This window comes from Gallinula chloropus, assembly GCF_964237585.1.
Source record: "Gallinula chloropus genome assembly, chromosome: 4".
NCBI classification, from domain to species: Eukaryota; Metazoa; Chordata; class Aves; order Gruiformes; family Rallidae; genus Gallinula; species Gallinula chloropus.
The window spans coordinates 92270824-92285752 of record NC_140088.1 but is presented as its reverse complement, the minus strand read 5'-3'; the positions used below and the strand labels follow the sequence as shown (position 1 = coordinate 92285752).

At 52.3% G+C, this 14929-nt stretch overlaps 2 long non-coding RNA genes across 3 annotated transcripts; both read right to left on the bottom strand.

Moving 5' to 3' along the window:
* Window positions 1–1263: 1263 nt before the first annotated feature.
* Window positions 1264–3599, bottom strand: LOC311191540. The gene is made up of 3 exons (XR_014617288.1): window positions 3033–3599; window positions 2168–2264; window positions 1264–1320 (listed from the first exon to the last, which is right to left on the bottom strand). It is a non-coding gene; the product is annotated as an uncharacterized lncRNA (long non-coding RNA).
* Window positions 3600–8810: 5211 nt separating this feature from the next.
* LOC311190713 lies at window positions 8811–14552 on the bottom strand. 2 transcript variants are annotated; one of them, XR_014617235.1, is made up of 5 exons: window positions 14448–14552; window positions 12672–13128; window positions 10584–10821; window positions 9718–9814; window positions 8811–8867 (listed from the first exon to the last, which is right to left on the bottom strand). It is a non-coding gene; the product is annotated as an uncharacterized lncRNA (long non-coding RNA). The 2 variants fall into 2 exon arrangements; XR_014617236.1 differs by lacking the exons at window positions 12672–13128; window positions 14448–14552 and having other exon boundaries at window positions 10584–11150.
* Window positions 14553–14929: the final 377 nt, after the last annotated feature.

The window sequence follows — 14929 nt, the reverse complement described above, 5'->3', positions numbered from 1 at the left end:
GCCTTCGGGGGTTCCCCGGACCTGACAGTGCCGCGGCCGACCCCGCGACGGGCGGCGGAACCCCCCCCCCTCACCGGGAGGGAGCGGCCGCCCCGCAATGGCGGCGTCCCTCGTTAAAGCGCCCTGCCGCTCGCGCTGCGCCGCCCTGCCGCAGTCCGCACGCAGCGGGCTCTGCGCGCACCCGCGCAGGAACGCGGCGAGTGTGCACGGAGGCAGCAGAACGCGGCGGCTTCCGTGCGCTGCGCCACCCGGGCGCAGTACCGCTGCGTGTCCGCAAGGCGGCAGCACCGAGGACCCCCGTGTTCGAATCCCCGCTCGGGCCTTTCCGCCAGTGCTCGGGCCTTTCCGCCAGTGCTCGTATCTCTCCGCCTCTGCTCGTATCTCTCCGCCTCTGCTCGGCCCTTTTCGGCTCCCCCTGCCCCACTAATTACCCGTCTGCCGCTGACCTGCGCTCATTAACAACCCCCCATCTCCTCCAGCGAATTCAACCCCCCTCCCAACCCTACTGCGACCCCTCTGAGAGCCCTCGAACCCCACCCTGGCCCCTGACCCCCTAGAAGACCCCCGAAGGAACCCCCAACACCCCAAAAATAGACCCTAGAGAGACCCCCCCAGAACCCCTCAGAGACACACCCCCCCCCAAAGAGCCCCCCCACGATCCCCTAAAAAGGCCCTTAGGGCCCCCCAACTCCCCAAAGAGCCCCCCCAAAAAACCCAGACCCCCCAAACAGACCCCATAAAGAACCCTAACCACCCCCCAAAAAACCTGAGACTCCTTAAAGACGCCCCCAAGCCCCTCACATCCCCCCCAAAATGAGACCCCATAAAGATCCCCTCAAAGAACCCCACACCCCCCCTTAGAGAACCCCCCCCAAAAGCCCTAGACCCCACCAAAAAGAGACCCTGTAAAGACCCCATAGTCCCCCAAAAAGAGCCAACCGCCCTGACTCAGCTGCTGCCAGCCCCATCGATGGAAAGATGCCACAACAACAGTGGCCTTGGCCACGCTTTCTTGGAAACAACTGGTTCCCTCATCACCTCTGAATAATAAAAATTCTAAGGCATTTTACAACAATGTCCAATACAACAGTAAACTGCTGCCAAGTATAACCCAGAAAATTGTCAGCCGATTCTCCTCTGTCGAAACCGTTGCCAGCTTTGGGCTGAGATGCCTCCAAGGTTTGGTCACCTTCGTCTTCAGCCATCATTGCCAAGTCTCTTGGCTGTTCTTCTGGATCCCCTGGAAGAAGACTGGTAGACTGCCTGGAGAAGTGACTCAATCTGCTCTTCTGTTAGTCTTTCCTCACTTTCTTCCACCATCTGCAGGTCAAAAACCAATACATTGTTATTCAATCCATACTTCCTTCCTCAGCTCCAAACAGGAAGACTCGGCCCCAGTAAATACTGCTTTCAATGGATGCAAGACGTAGCCTGAACTCATCACAAAAGCATTTTACAAAGTGGAACTCTTGTAATATTGATAACAACACAAAACAAAAAAGCTCCCTTGTTAGCCACGACAGCTGGCATGCCACAGTGAGACCCTGCTTCTGTTACAAGGAGAACACCACGCTCAGAACAGGCTTTCCTCCTAAAGCCTCTCAGCCTAAGAAAAACCAAACCAAAATACCCAAAGAATTCCCACAAACTAGAAACCCCCACAAAGCCCAAAAACCAAAGAAGCCACAAACCCCCATTAAAGACACACACAAACCCCAGACCCCACAAGAAAAGCTGCGGGAACTCAAAACACCACAGAAGCCCCTAGCCCTCCCCCAAACCCGCAACCCACAGAACCCCAAAGCCTTCAAAAGGCAGAGAACCAAAACCCCCCCTTAGAACCCCAGTTAAAAAAAACAAACCAACAGAAAAACCTCACAAGCCCACACTAACCCCACAAATCCCAGACCCTGTAAAAAAACCAACCCACCCAACCCCTATAGCCACAAAAACCAGGAAAAAAAAAAAAAAAATCAGTAAAACTACAAACACCTTACCAACCTCCTTGGCTCATTTTCTGAGAGGAGCCTGCACCAGCAGACAGACTAACACATTTTACTCAACTCGGTTCTCTGCGTTCTTTCTCTGCCCCTTCTCTACATCCTTTTCTTTCAACTTCCTCTTCCTACCCACAAGGCTGTCTAAACCAATGGATAGAAACACTAACCCAGGTAACAGTACATCCAGTTCAGATAAAGGCAATGAAATCACCAGCGCCAATACTACGACCTTCTTACAGGTACCACAAGCTCCCAAGAACTCACCTGTAACAGGAAAAGAGGAGAAACCATAGAGACCTTAAATGCAATACGCCAAAACCCGAAAGAGACTTATTCTTGTATATTGAATGTTAAAATCACATGCATAATTACTGAATTCTTTACAGCTGAAAAAATATTTTTAGAAGACGACCCTGACAGTCTACCTGCAACTGCTGCAAGATGTCTATAATAAACCCCCACAATTTTCTGTAATTAAAAAAAAAACAAAACAAAAAAAAAAACAGGAAAGAATGCAATCAATCATCCAGGTAATTCTGAGTTAACTGATGCCCTGAATGGGACAAGTCGAACCCAAGCTAACACCAGCCAGTTTACTGCAATGCTTGTCTAGCATACACGTATATAAATCAAAATGACATGTGGCTAGAGGCCAGGTGCAAAAAAAATAAGACATTTGCACACCACAGCAGACAACCTGCCGAGGGCCACGATATGATATGCTGCAGCAGAGTCTTGTGGCTGTTCGCTCAAACACGCTGGTGGAATAGTCTGCATAACCGGCCCTGGGCACGATTTACATGGGGTTTTCTAAGCTATGCCTGATGTGGCTAAGGGATTTTTACTGGGCAATCCTGGTTTAAGACCAGTCTCGGCTCCTAAGGAATGCCAGCCAACAAAGATGTTTTCAGCCGTTAACAAGAGGAACAGAAATCCAACGACGAGCTGCTGCTTTTAAAACGTGGAGTCATCATTGTGACAAATGGCACCACACAGATCTCTGTTAACACATTTGTAGACAAAGTGGAAGACCTGGGGTTGGGGACAGCTGTGCAACTCAGCCTTCATTTCCCGAGGGCAGGTATGCTCCGTCAGCTGCTGCCAGGTGTCGTCGACAACAAGAAACGGGCTGCACTCTGCCGGCTTGTCCACCTCGAACTTCTCAGCGCAGAGCTGGCGAACATCTTCGGTGGTTATAGACAGTCTCACCAGGAAAGATCTTTCCTGTACATCCACAGTACACTCCCTGGAACGCAACATGAAGGTGGTTCTGTAGAATGAGAAAACACACATCAGCAACTCAAAAACCCCAACAGCTGAAGCGTCAGCAACAAACCTGTCCCCACACTGAGACTCACCCCCGCGATTCCCACGCCCGACAGCCACCTCGCCAACTGCAATACTGGTGGCAAAACTGTGGCAAGCGGAACAGAAATTCCTAAGCCAACACCCTCCTTTCCTCATATTACACTCTAACCCTGCAATGACAGCCAAACAGGACTTGTCCTGCCGAGCAAAACCAGGAAACAAAATGCAGTGAGGCTAAGCAATGTCTGAGGCAGCAGGGTCGAGAGATGGTGCTGCTGCACTACTGCCACAAAACAGGCACCTCCTATCGCCGTGTCAGTCAGAAGGAATAAGAAAAAAGCCTCTGCCAGTGGCAGCAAACGGTGCTGATCCCCAAGTTACTGCGTGATAAGCCATCTGCATTCTTATGCTGCAGCACGCAAAGTGTTTTAGGGTGCTTCAGTCCAGTCAGGACACTTTCATTGCATTAAACCGGTGACAATCTGGGGTCCGAGCCCGATTTAACCGGCTTTCCCATGACAGCTTTTTTTCTTTTTTACAGTAAGGCTTAGAGGGAAGCAGAAAGAAAGCTTCCTCGGCAACATTAGGCTAAACCCTAATGGCAAAAGCCTCGTGGCAAAAGCTGGACCTTTTTTCTGTGTTGAAACTGACATGTTCTTACAACTCCGATAACATGAAAAAAGTCTAAGTGCACCCTACAAGGAAATGCAGTTCTACCTTTCAGAAAGCACTTAAAGAGGAAAAAAAACCAAGCAACAACTGGGGGAAAAGCAACCACAAACATCTTTTGAACACATGAACAAAGCAAGCTGCTGTAGTGTGCTTTTTAAAAAAAAAAAAGACATTAACTGTGGTTACAGACTGAAAAAGATACAATTAAAGGAAGTGGAAAAATGGCACAGTGAGAAAGACCTGTTTATCAACTCAGCGGGTGCCAATGTCTGTATGCTAAACCAATCAGGCACGCTAAATCACAATGGCAAAGATGTACATTGCACAAAAGCAAGCCAGCAAAAGCTACCATTGAGAAGGTGGTTCTACCACTTAAGTTCCAAGAAGCACTCTTATCTTTAACAAAGTATTTTTACAGCTTGCAAACTGAAACACTGAAGCTTTGCAGCAGCATTTAAACGAGGTCAGGACTGACCCTGACGAAACAGGGCCTATCCGTTTCTGTTACCGGGGTGAAGCAATTATGAAAAATCAGCCCTAGAGGAGGAAAATCAAGCTGCAGTTTTAGTTCCTAATGTATGTAACACACAGATGTTTTTAAAAGCACGCGCTTTAGACAGACGGGACTGCTTCGAGAAGAGGCTGAAGCTCCCACAAGCACTCCTAACATATACTAAGTATCAAAGTTATTTATGGAGCAGCAGAAAATTGTACTCAATCATCCTCACAATATGGCATTTTTTGCCTTTTCATCCTAGAGACGGAGGGAGGATGAAGGCCTTCCGGGGTCCGAGAGCTGATAAAACTGCAGGAGCCCATCACAAGTGTAGCTACCACATTGTTAAGTCACGATGACTCCCCCTGCTCGATCGAAAATATCTCACCTCATAAGGCAGAGTCCATCAGTAGATTCCCAGGTCACACAGGCCTGCACTCTGCGAGCTGAACAGCTTTCTGTACTTCCACTTTACAGCGGAACCATGAGACTCTCTTGTTATGCTACTGATGTTGCCAACTTTAGGACCACCCTTGGATGGATTTCTACTCCAACAATGTCATCAAAATCTGCGCTGTGAAGAAGAACCCACCTTCCCTAGTCCTTTGCTTCATTTTAAGAAAAATAAACGAATGACAGGTTACCTTCTCCATGCAGAAAACACAGATCCATCGATTCCACCACGTACTCAACTTCAGTATCCAGCTCCAGCATGTCACACCTACTCACCCAGTGTGATAACACAGTCAAGAAGTCATCATTTTCATTCAGCCTCCCTGAGACAAAGGGAATAGAGACAGTCAGAGACAAACTGCGCTTTCCTTACCAGCCTCACCGTTTGAAAGGAAAGTGTTGCTTCGCTGCCTTCGCTGAGAAGTACATCTGTATTACTCTAGATCCTCCTGTAACCAGTGCGCAGCAAAGTGGGTGTCACCTGACACTGGCTGGACAGGACGCCAATGCCAGCTTCGTCCCATACTCTCTAGCGAGCGCAAATCCGACGATGCACACTTTGAGGCGTGCTCTCCTCAGGCAGCAACTCTGTCTTCTACAGGATCTGCTGGAGATGCCCCTCGTTTCATGAACTGCTGCCAACAGCACCTGCATTTATGGAGAATAAAGCATATTCAAGGGCCAGCTTGCTGCCTGGGACAGTGAGATATAGAATGAAAAAAAAAAAAAGAACACCAGACAACAGGCTAGAGAAATTTTTGGAGAAAACAAGACAGGTGCAGATCACGACAAAGAGATGGAAAAGGAAAGTAACTGCAGTGGCCTGCAGGACAGAGATGGAAGACGAAAAAAGGAGGAAGAGAAAGCAGGAAAAAAGCACAGAGAGAAAAAGAAAAGGGAGAGGGAGATGAAGAAAGAGAAAGGGAGAGAAGAAAAGGGAGCAGGACAGTACAATAGAGAAGTACAGGCAAGGGGAAAAAAAAAAAAAAATCAGAGGAGTAGTAAGAAAGGGCAGGGGTCAGTGGAGGGCTGGGAAGGACCAAGACTCACAAGAAGGACAACAGGTTCTGGATGGGTAACCACCCAACTCTTAAACTTTTGGGGACTTAATGGGTACAAGGTATCCAAGAAGAAAGCTCAAATAGCAAGCCAAACAGTAATGTCTCCAATGGGCTTGGACATTTCACAAGGGCAACAAAGGCTGACAAGGAAACAAAAGGCAGAGCAGAACCTGTGCTCCATTTTCATTTACCATAAAAAATTATAGAAACCCCGCGAGCCACGGAACCCCCAAAAACCCAATTAAAACCACAAAAGAAACCCAAACCAGAAAACCAACAAAAGACCAGAGCAAAATAACCACCGAGCCGAAGAAACCAGCAAACCCGGAAACCCCAGACACCACAAGAACCCCCGATAACCACTGAACGCCACAGCAGCCACAAGAGAAGCCCTAAGCCCTCCTCTGCCAAAAGAGCCCCGCGAGACAGAAAACCCACAAGCCGCAACTAGAGAGAGACACAGACCCACGCAAAGCCCCAAATCCCCCCAAACCTGCCAGCCCCGCGGCCCGGACACGCTCAGACTGACCGGAAGAGTCCAGTCGCGCCCCGCCCCGCCGGCCCCTTCGGTGCCCCGTGTCTCCCGTGCCGGCTGCTCGGGGAACGGGAGCTCTGGCCCGGCCGCACCCCCAAGCCCCCGCCGCGACCCCCTCCGCGCACTGCCCGCGCGGCGCGGAGCCCCCCCTCCCGGCCCAGACACCCCGCCGGACGCCGCGGAGACACGTCCCGGCACGGACCGGCGCCGGCAGAAGGCCGGCCGCGGCTGGGGGGGGGTGGAAGGCGCGGCGCCTCGCCGCCCGCGCGCCCCGCACCGACCCCCGGCCCGCCGCGACCACTCGCGCCGCGACCCGCCGACCGCCCGGCCCCGGCCGACCCCGCGACGGGCGGCGGAACCGGAGCCTCACCGGGAGGGAGCGCCGGCATCCCGACGGGCCCCCCCATCGCCCCGGAAAGCACGGGCAGGCTCCTCGTGGCAGCTCCGCGGTTATACTGCCCGGAAAGGAGCGGGGCATGCCGGGATATACTGCCCCGGAAACGAGCGGGGCATGCCGGGATATACTCCCCCGCAAGGGAGCGGGGCATGGCGGCGCCCATCTCCGTGCGGCTCCGGCGGAAAAATGGCCGCCGGAGGACTTCCGGGCATGGCGGCGCCCATCTCCGTACGGCTCCGGCGGTTAAATGGCGACCGAGGGGCTTACGGGCATGGCGGCGCCCATCTCCGTGCGGCTACGGCGGAAAAATGGCCGCCGGGGGGCTTCCGGGCATGGCGGCGCCCATCTCCGTGCGGCTCCGGCGGTTAAAAGGCGGCCGGGGGGCTTCCGAGCATGGCGGCGCCCATCTCCGTGCGGCTCCGACGGAAAAATGGCGACCGAGGGGCTTCCGGGCCCCCGTTTGGGGGCGCGAGCTTGGGGGGGGGCTACACAGCACAGCTGCCCCGTTCGGGAAGCTAAGCAGGGACCAGTTCGGTCAGCGCCCGGATGGGCGACCTCACCCCGTCTTCGAATCCCCGCACCTAACAGTGCCCCCGCCACGTGCGCCCCTCCTCCCAAAATCTGACCCCCCCCGAGGGAGTCCCATCGCCTTCGGGGGTTCCCCGGACCTGACAGTGCCCCGGCCGACCCCGCGACGGGCGGCGGAACCCCCCCCTCACCGGGAGGGAGCGGCCGCCCCGCAATGGCGGCGTCCCTCGTTAAAGCGCCCTGCCGCTCGCGCTGCGCCGCCCGGCCGCAGTCCGCACGCAGCGGGCTCTGCGCGCACCCGCGCAGGAACGCGGCGAGTGTGCACGGAGGCAGCAGAACGCGGCGGCTTCCGTGCGCTGCGCCACCCGGGCGCAGTACCGCTGCGTGTCCGCAAGGCGGCAGCACCGAGGACCCCCGTGTTCGAATCCCCGCTCGGGCCTTTCCACCAGTGCTCGGGCCTTTCCGCCAGTGCTCGTATCTCTCCGCCTCTGCTCGGCCCTTTTCGGCTCCCCCTGCCCCACTAATTACCCGTCTGCCGCTGACCTGCGCTCATTAACAACCCCCCATCTCCTCCAGCGAATTCAACCCCCCTCCCAACCCTACTGCGACCCCTCTGAGAGCCCTCGAACCCCACCATGGCCCCTGACCCCCTAGAAGACCCCCGAAGGAACCCCCAACACCCCAAAAATAGACCCTAGAGAGACCCCCCCAGAACCCCTCAGAGACACACCCCCCCCCAAAGAGCCCCCCCACGATCCCCTAAAAAGGCCCTTAGGGCCCCCCAACTCCCCAAAGAGCCCCCCCAAAAAACCCAGACCCCCCAAACAGACCCCATAAAGAACCCTAACCACCCCCCAAAAAACCTGAGACTCCTTAAAGACGCCCCCAAGCCCCTCACATCCCCCCCAAAATGAGACCCCATAAAGATCCCCTCAAAGAACCCCACACCCCCCCTTAGAGAACCCCCCCCAAAAGCCCTAGACCCCACCAAAAAGAGACCCTGTAAAGACCCCATAGTCCCCCAAAAAGAGCCAACCGCCCTGACTCAGCTGCTGCCAGCCCCATCGATGGAAAGATGCCACAACAACAGTGGCCTTGGCCACGCTTTCTTGGAAACAACTGGTTCCCTCATCACCTCTGAATAATAAAAATTCTAAGGCATTTTACAACAATGTCCAATACAACAGTAAACTGCTGCCAAGTATAACCCAGAAAATTGTCAGCCGATTCTCCTCTGTCGAAACCGTTGCCAGCTTTGGGCTGAGATGCCTCCAAGGTTTGGTCACCTTCGTCTTCAGCCATCATTGCCAAGTCTCTTGGCTGTTCTTCTGGATCCCCTGGAAGAAGACTGGTAGACTGCCTGGAGAAGTGACTCAATCTGCTCTTCTGTTAGTCTTTCCTCACTTTCTTCCACCATCTGCAGGTCAAAAACCAATACATTGTTATTCAATCCATACTTCCTTCCTCAGCTCCAAACAGGAAGACTCGGCCCCAGTAAATACTGCTTTCAATGGATGCAAGACGTAGCCTGAACTCATCACAAAAGCATTTTACAAAGTGGAACTCTTGTAATATTGATAACAACACAAAACAAAAAAGCTCCCTTGTTAGCCACGACAGCTGGCATGCCACAGTGAGACCCTGCTTCTGTTACAAGGAGAACACCACGCTCAGAACAGGCTTTCCTCCTAAAGCCTCTCAGCCTAAGAAAAACCAAACCAAAATACCCAAAGAATTCCCACAAACTAGAAACCCCCACAAAGCCCAAAAACCAAAGAAGCCACAAACCCCCATTAAAGACACACACAAACCCCAGACCCCACAAGAAAAGCTGCGGGAACTCAAAACACCACAGAAGCCCCTAGCCCTCCCCCAAACCCGCAACCCACAGAACCCCAAAGCCTTCAAAAGGCAGAGAACCAAAACCCCCCCTTAGAACCCCAGTTAAAAAAAACAAACCAACAGAAAAACCTCACAAGCCCACGCTAACCCCACAAATCCCAGACCCTGTAAAAAAACCAACCCACCCAACCCCTATAGCCACAAAAACCAGGAAAAAAGAAAAAAAAATCAGTAAAACTACAAACACCTTACCAACCTCCTTGGCTCATTTTCTGAGAGGAGCCTGCACCAGCAGACAGACTAACACATTTTACTCCTAAACTCGGTTCTCTGCGTTCTTTCTCTGCCCCTTCTCTACATCCTTTTCTTTCAACTTCCTCTTCCTACCCACAAGGCTGTCTAAACCAATGGATAGAAACACTAACCCAGGTAACAGTACATCCAGTTCAGATAAAGGCAATGAAATCACCAGCGCCAATACTACGACCTTCTTACAGGTACCACAAGCTCCCAAGAACTCACCTGTAACAGGAAAAGAGGAGAAACCATAGAGACCTTAAATGCATTACGCCAAAACCCGAAAGAGACTTATTCTTGTATATTGAATGTTAAAATCACATGCATAATTACTGAATTCTTTACAGCTGAAAAAATATTTTTAGAAGACGACCCTGACAGTCTACCTGCAACTGCTGCAAGATGTCTATAATAAACCCCCACAATTTTCTGTAATTAAAAACAAACAAACAAAAAAAAAAAAAACAGGAAAGAATGCAATCAATCATCCAGGTAATTCTGAGTTAACTGATGCCCTGAATGGGACAAGTCGAACCCAAGCTAACACCAGCCAGTTTACTGCAATGCTTGTCTAGCATACACGTATATAAATCAAAATGACATGTGGCTAGAGGCCAGGTGCAAAAAAAATAAGACATTTGCACACCACAGCAGACAACCTGCCGAGGGCCACGATATGATATGCTGCAGCAGAGTCTTGTGGCTGTTCGCTCAAACACGCTGGTGGAATAGTCTGCATAACCGGCCCTGGGCACGATTTACATGGGGTTTTCTAAGCTATGCCTGATGTGGCTAAGGGATTTTTACTGGGCAATCCTGGTTTAAGACCAGTCTCGGCTCCTAAGGAATGCCAGCCAACAAAGATGTTTTCAGCCGTTAACAAGAGGAACAGAAATCCAACGACGAGCTGCTGCTTTTAAAACGTGGAGTCATCATTGTGACAAATGGCACCACACAGATCTCTGTTAACACATTTGTAGACAAAGTGGAAGACCTGGGGTTGGGGACAGCTGTGCAACTCAGCCTTCATTTCCCGAGGGCAGGTATGCTCCGTCAGCTGCTGCCAGGTGTCGTCGACAACAAGAAACGGGCTGCACTCTGCCGGCTTGTCCACCTCGAACTTCTCAGCGCAGAGCTGGCGAACATCTTCGGTGGTTATAGACAGTCTCACCAGGAAAGATCTTTCCTGTACATCCACAGTACACTCCCTGGAACGCAACATGAAGGTGGTTCTGTAGAATGAGAAAACACACATCAGCAACTCAAAAACCCCAACAGCTGAAGCGTCAGCAACAAACCTGTCCCCACACTGAGACTCACCCCCGCGATTCCCACGCCCGACAGCCACCTCGCCAACTGCAATACTGGTGGCAAAACTGTGGCAAGCGGAACAGAAATTCCTAAGCCAACACCCTCCTTTCCTCATATTACACTCTAACCCTGCAATGACAGCCAAACAGGACTTGTCCTGCCGAGCAAAACCAGGAAACAAAATGCAGTGAGGCTAAGCAATGTCTGAGGCAGCAGGGTCGAGAGATGGTGCTGCTGCACTACTGCCACAAAACAGGCACCTCCTATCGCCGTGTCAGTCAGAAGGAATAAGAAAAAAGCCTCTGCCAGTGGCAGCAAACGGTGCTGATCCCCAAGTTACTGCGTGATAAGCCATCTGCATTCTTATGCTGCAGCACGCAAAGTGTTTTAGGGTGCTTCAGTCCAGTCAGGACACTTTCATTGCATTAAACCGGTGACAATCTGGGGTCCGAGCCCGATTTAACCGGCTTTCCCATGACAGCTTTTTTTCTTTTTTACAGTAAGGCTTAGAGGGAAGCAGAAAGAAAGCTTCCTCGGCAACATTAGGCTAAACCCTAATGGCAAAAGCCTCGTGGCAAAAGCTGGACCTTTTTTCTGTGTTGAAACTGACATGTTCTTACAACTCCGATAACATGGAAAAAGTCTAAGTGCACCCTACAAGGAAATGCAGTTCTACCTTTCAGAAAGCATTTAAAGAGGAAAAAAAACCAAGCAACAACTGGGGGAAAAGCAACCACAAACATCTTTTGAACACATGAACAAAGCAAGCTGCTGTAGTGTGCTTTTTTTAAAAAAAAAAGACATTAACTGTGGTTACAGACTGAAAAAGATACAATTAAAGGAAGTGGAAAAATGGCACAGTGAGAAAGACCTGTTTATCAACTCAGCGGGTGCCAATGTCTGTATGCTAAACCAATCAGGCACGCTAAATCACAATGGCAAAGATGTACATTGCACAAAAGCAAGCCAGCAAAAGCTACCATTGAGAAGGTGGTTCTACCACTTAAGTTCCAAGAAGCACTCTTATCTTTAACAAAGTATTTTTACAGCTTGCAAACTGAAACACTGAAGCTTTGCAGCAGCATTTAAACGAGGTCAGGACTGACCCTGACGAAACAGGGCCTATCCGTTTCTGTTACCGGGGTGAAGCAATTATGAAAAATCAGCCCTAGAGGAGGAAAATCAAGCTGCAGTTTTAGTTCCTAATGTATGTAACACACAGATGTTTTTAAAAGCACGCGCTTTAGACAGACGGGACTGCTTCGAGAAGAGGCTGAAGCTCCCACAAGGACTCCTAACATATACTAAGTATCAAAGTTATTTATGGAGCGGCAGAAAATTGTACTCAATCATCCTCACAATATGGCATTTTTTGCCTTTTCATCCTAGAGACGGAGGGAGGATGAAGGCCTTCCGGGGTCCGAGAGCTGATAAAACTGCAGGAGCCCATCACAAGTGTAGCTACCACATTGTTAAGTCACGATGACTCCCCCTGCTCGATCGAAAATATCTCACCTCATAAGGCAGAGTCCATCAGTAGATTCCCAGGTCACACAGGCCTGCACTCTGCGAGCTGAACAGCTTTCTGTACTTCCACTTTACAGCGGAACCATGAGACTCTCTTGTTATGCTACTGATGTTGCCAACTTTAGGACCACCCTTGGATGGATTTCTACTCCAACAATGTCATCAAAATCTGCGCTGTGAAGAAGAACCCACCTTCCCTAGTCCTTTGCTTCATTTTAAGGAAAATAAACGAATGACAGGTTACCTTCTCCATGCAGAAAACACAGATCCATCGATTCCACCACGTACTCAACTTCAGTATCCAGCTCCAGCATGTCACACCTACTCACCCAGTGTGATAACACAGTCAAGAAGTCATCATTTTCATTCAGCCTCCCTGAGACAAAGGGAATAGAGACAGTCAGAGACAAACTGCGCTTTCCTTACCAGCCTCACCGTTTGAAAGGAAAGTGTTGCTTCGCTGCCTTCGCTGAGAAGTACATCTGTATTACTCTAGATCCTCCTGTAACCAGTGCGCAGCAAAGTGGGTGTCACCTGACACTGGCTGGACAGGACGCCAATGCCAGCTTCGTCCCATACTCTCTAGCGAGCGCAAATCTGACGATGCACACTTTGAGGCGTGCTCTCCTCAGGCAGCAACTCTGTCTTCTACAGGATCTGCTGGAGATGCCCCTCGTTTCATGAACTGCTGCCAACAGCACCTGCATTTATGGAGAATAAAGCATATTCAAGGGCCAGCTTGCTGCCTGGGACAGTGAGATATAGAATGAAAAAAAAAAAAAAGAACACCAGACAACAGGCTAGAGAAATTTTTGGAGAAAACAAGACAGGTGCAGATCACGACAAAGAGATGGAAAAGGAAAGTAACTGCAGTGGCCTGCAGGACAGAGATGGAAGACGAAAAAAGGAGGAAGAGAAAGCAGGAAAAAAGCACAGAGAGAAAAAGAAAAGGGAGAGGGAGATGAAGAAAGAGAAAGGGAGAGAAGAAAAGGGAGCAGGACAGTACAATAGAGAAGTACAGGCAAGGGGAAAAAAAAAAAAAATCAGAGGAGTAGTAAGAAAGGGCAGGGGTCAGTGGAGGGCTGGGAAGGACCAAGACTCACAAGAAGGACAACAGGTTCTGGATGGGTAACCACCCAACTCTTAAACTTTTGGGGACTTAATGGGTACAAGGTATCCAAGAAGAAAGCTCAAATAGCAAGCCAAACAGTAATGTCTCCAATGGGCTTGGACATTTCACAAGGGCAACAAAGGCTGACAAGGAAACAAAAGGCAGAGCAGAACCTGTGCTCCATTTTCATTTACCATAAAAAATTATAGAAACCCCGCGAGCCACGGAACCCCCAAAAACCCAATTAAAACCACAAAAGAAACCCAAACCAGAAAACCAACAAAAGACCAGAGCAAAATAACCACCGAGCCGAAGAAACCAGCAAACCCGGAAACCCCAGACACCACAAGAACCCCCGATAACCACTGAACGCCACAGCAGCCACAAGAGAAGCCCTAAGCCCTCCTCTGCCAAAAGAGCCCCGCGAGACAGAAAACCCACAAGCCGCAACTAGAGAGAGACACAGACCCACGCAAAGCCCCAAATCCCCCCAAACCTGCCAGCCCCGCGGCCCGGACACGCTCAGACTGACCGGAAGAGTCCAGTCGCGCCCCGCCCCGCCGGCCCCTTCGGTGCCCCGTGTCTCCCGTGCCGGCTGCTCGGGGAACGGGAGCTCTGGCCCGGCCGCACCCCCAAGCCCCCGCCGCGACCCCCTCCGCGCACTGCCCGCGCGGCGCGGAGCCCCCCCTCCCGGCCCGGACACCCCGCCGGACGCCGCGGAGACACGTCCCGGCACGGACCGGCGCCGGCAGAAGGCCGGCCGCGGCTGGGGGGGGGGTGGAAGGCGCGGCGCCTCGCCGCCCGCGCGCCCCGCACCGACCCCCGGCCCGCCGCGACCACTCGCGCCGCGACCCGCCGACCGCCCGGCCCCGGCCGACCCCGCGACGGGCGGCGGAACCGGAGCCTCACCGGGAGGGAGCGCCGGCATCCCGACGGGGCCCCTCATCGCCCCGGAAAGCACGGGCAGGCTCCTCGTGGCAGCTCCGCGGTTATACTGCCCGGAAAGGAGCGGGGCATGCCGGGATATACTCCCCCGCAAGGGAGCGGGGCATGCCGGGATACGTTCCAGTGCGGCTCCGGCGGAAAAATGGCCGCCGGAGGACTTCCGGGCATGGCGGCGCCCATCTCCGTACGGCTCCGGCGGTTAAATGGCGACCGAGGGGCTTACGGGCATGGCGGCGCCCTTCTCCGTGCGGCTCCGGCGGAAAAATGGCCGCCGGAGGACTTCCGGGCATGGCGGCGCCCATCTCCGTACGGCTTCGGCGGTTAAATGGCGACCGAGGGGCTTACGGGCATGGCGGCGCCCATCTCCGTGCGGCTCCGGCGGAAAAATGGCCGCCGGGGGGCTTCCGGGCATGGCGGCGCCCATCTCCGTACGGCTCCGGCGGTTA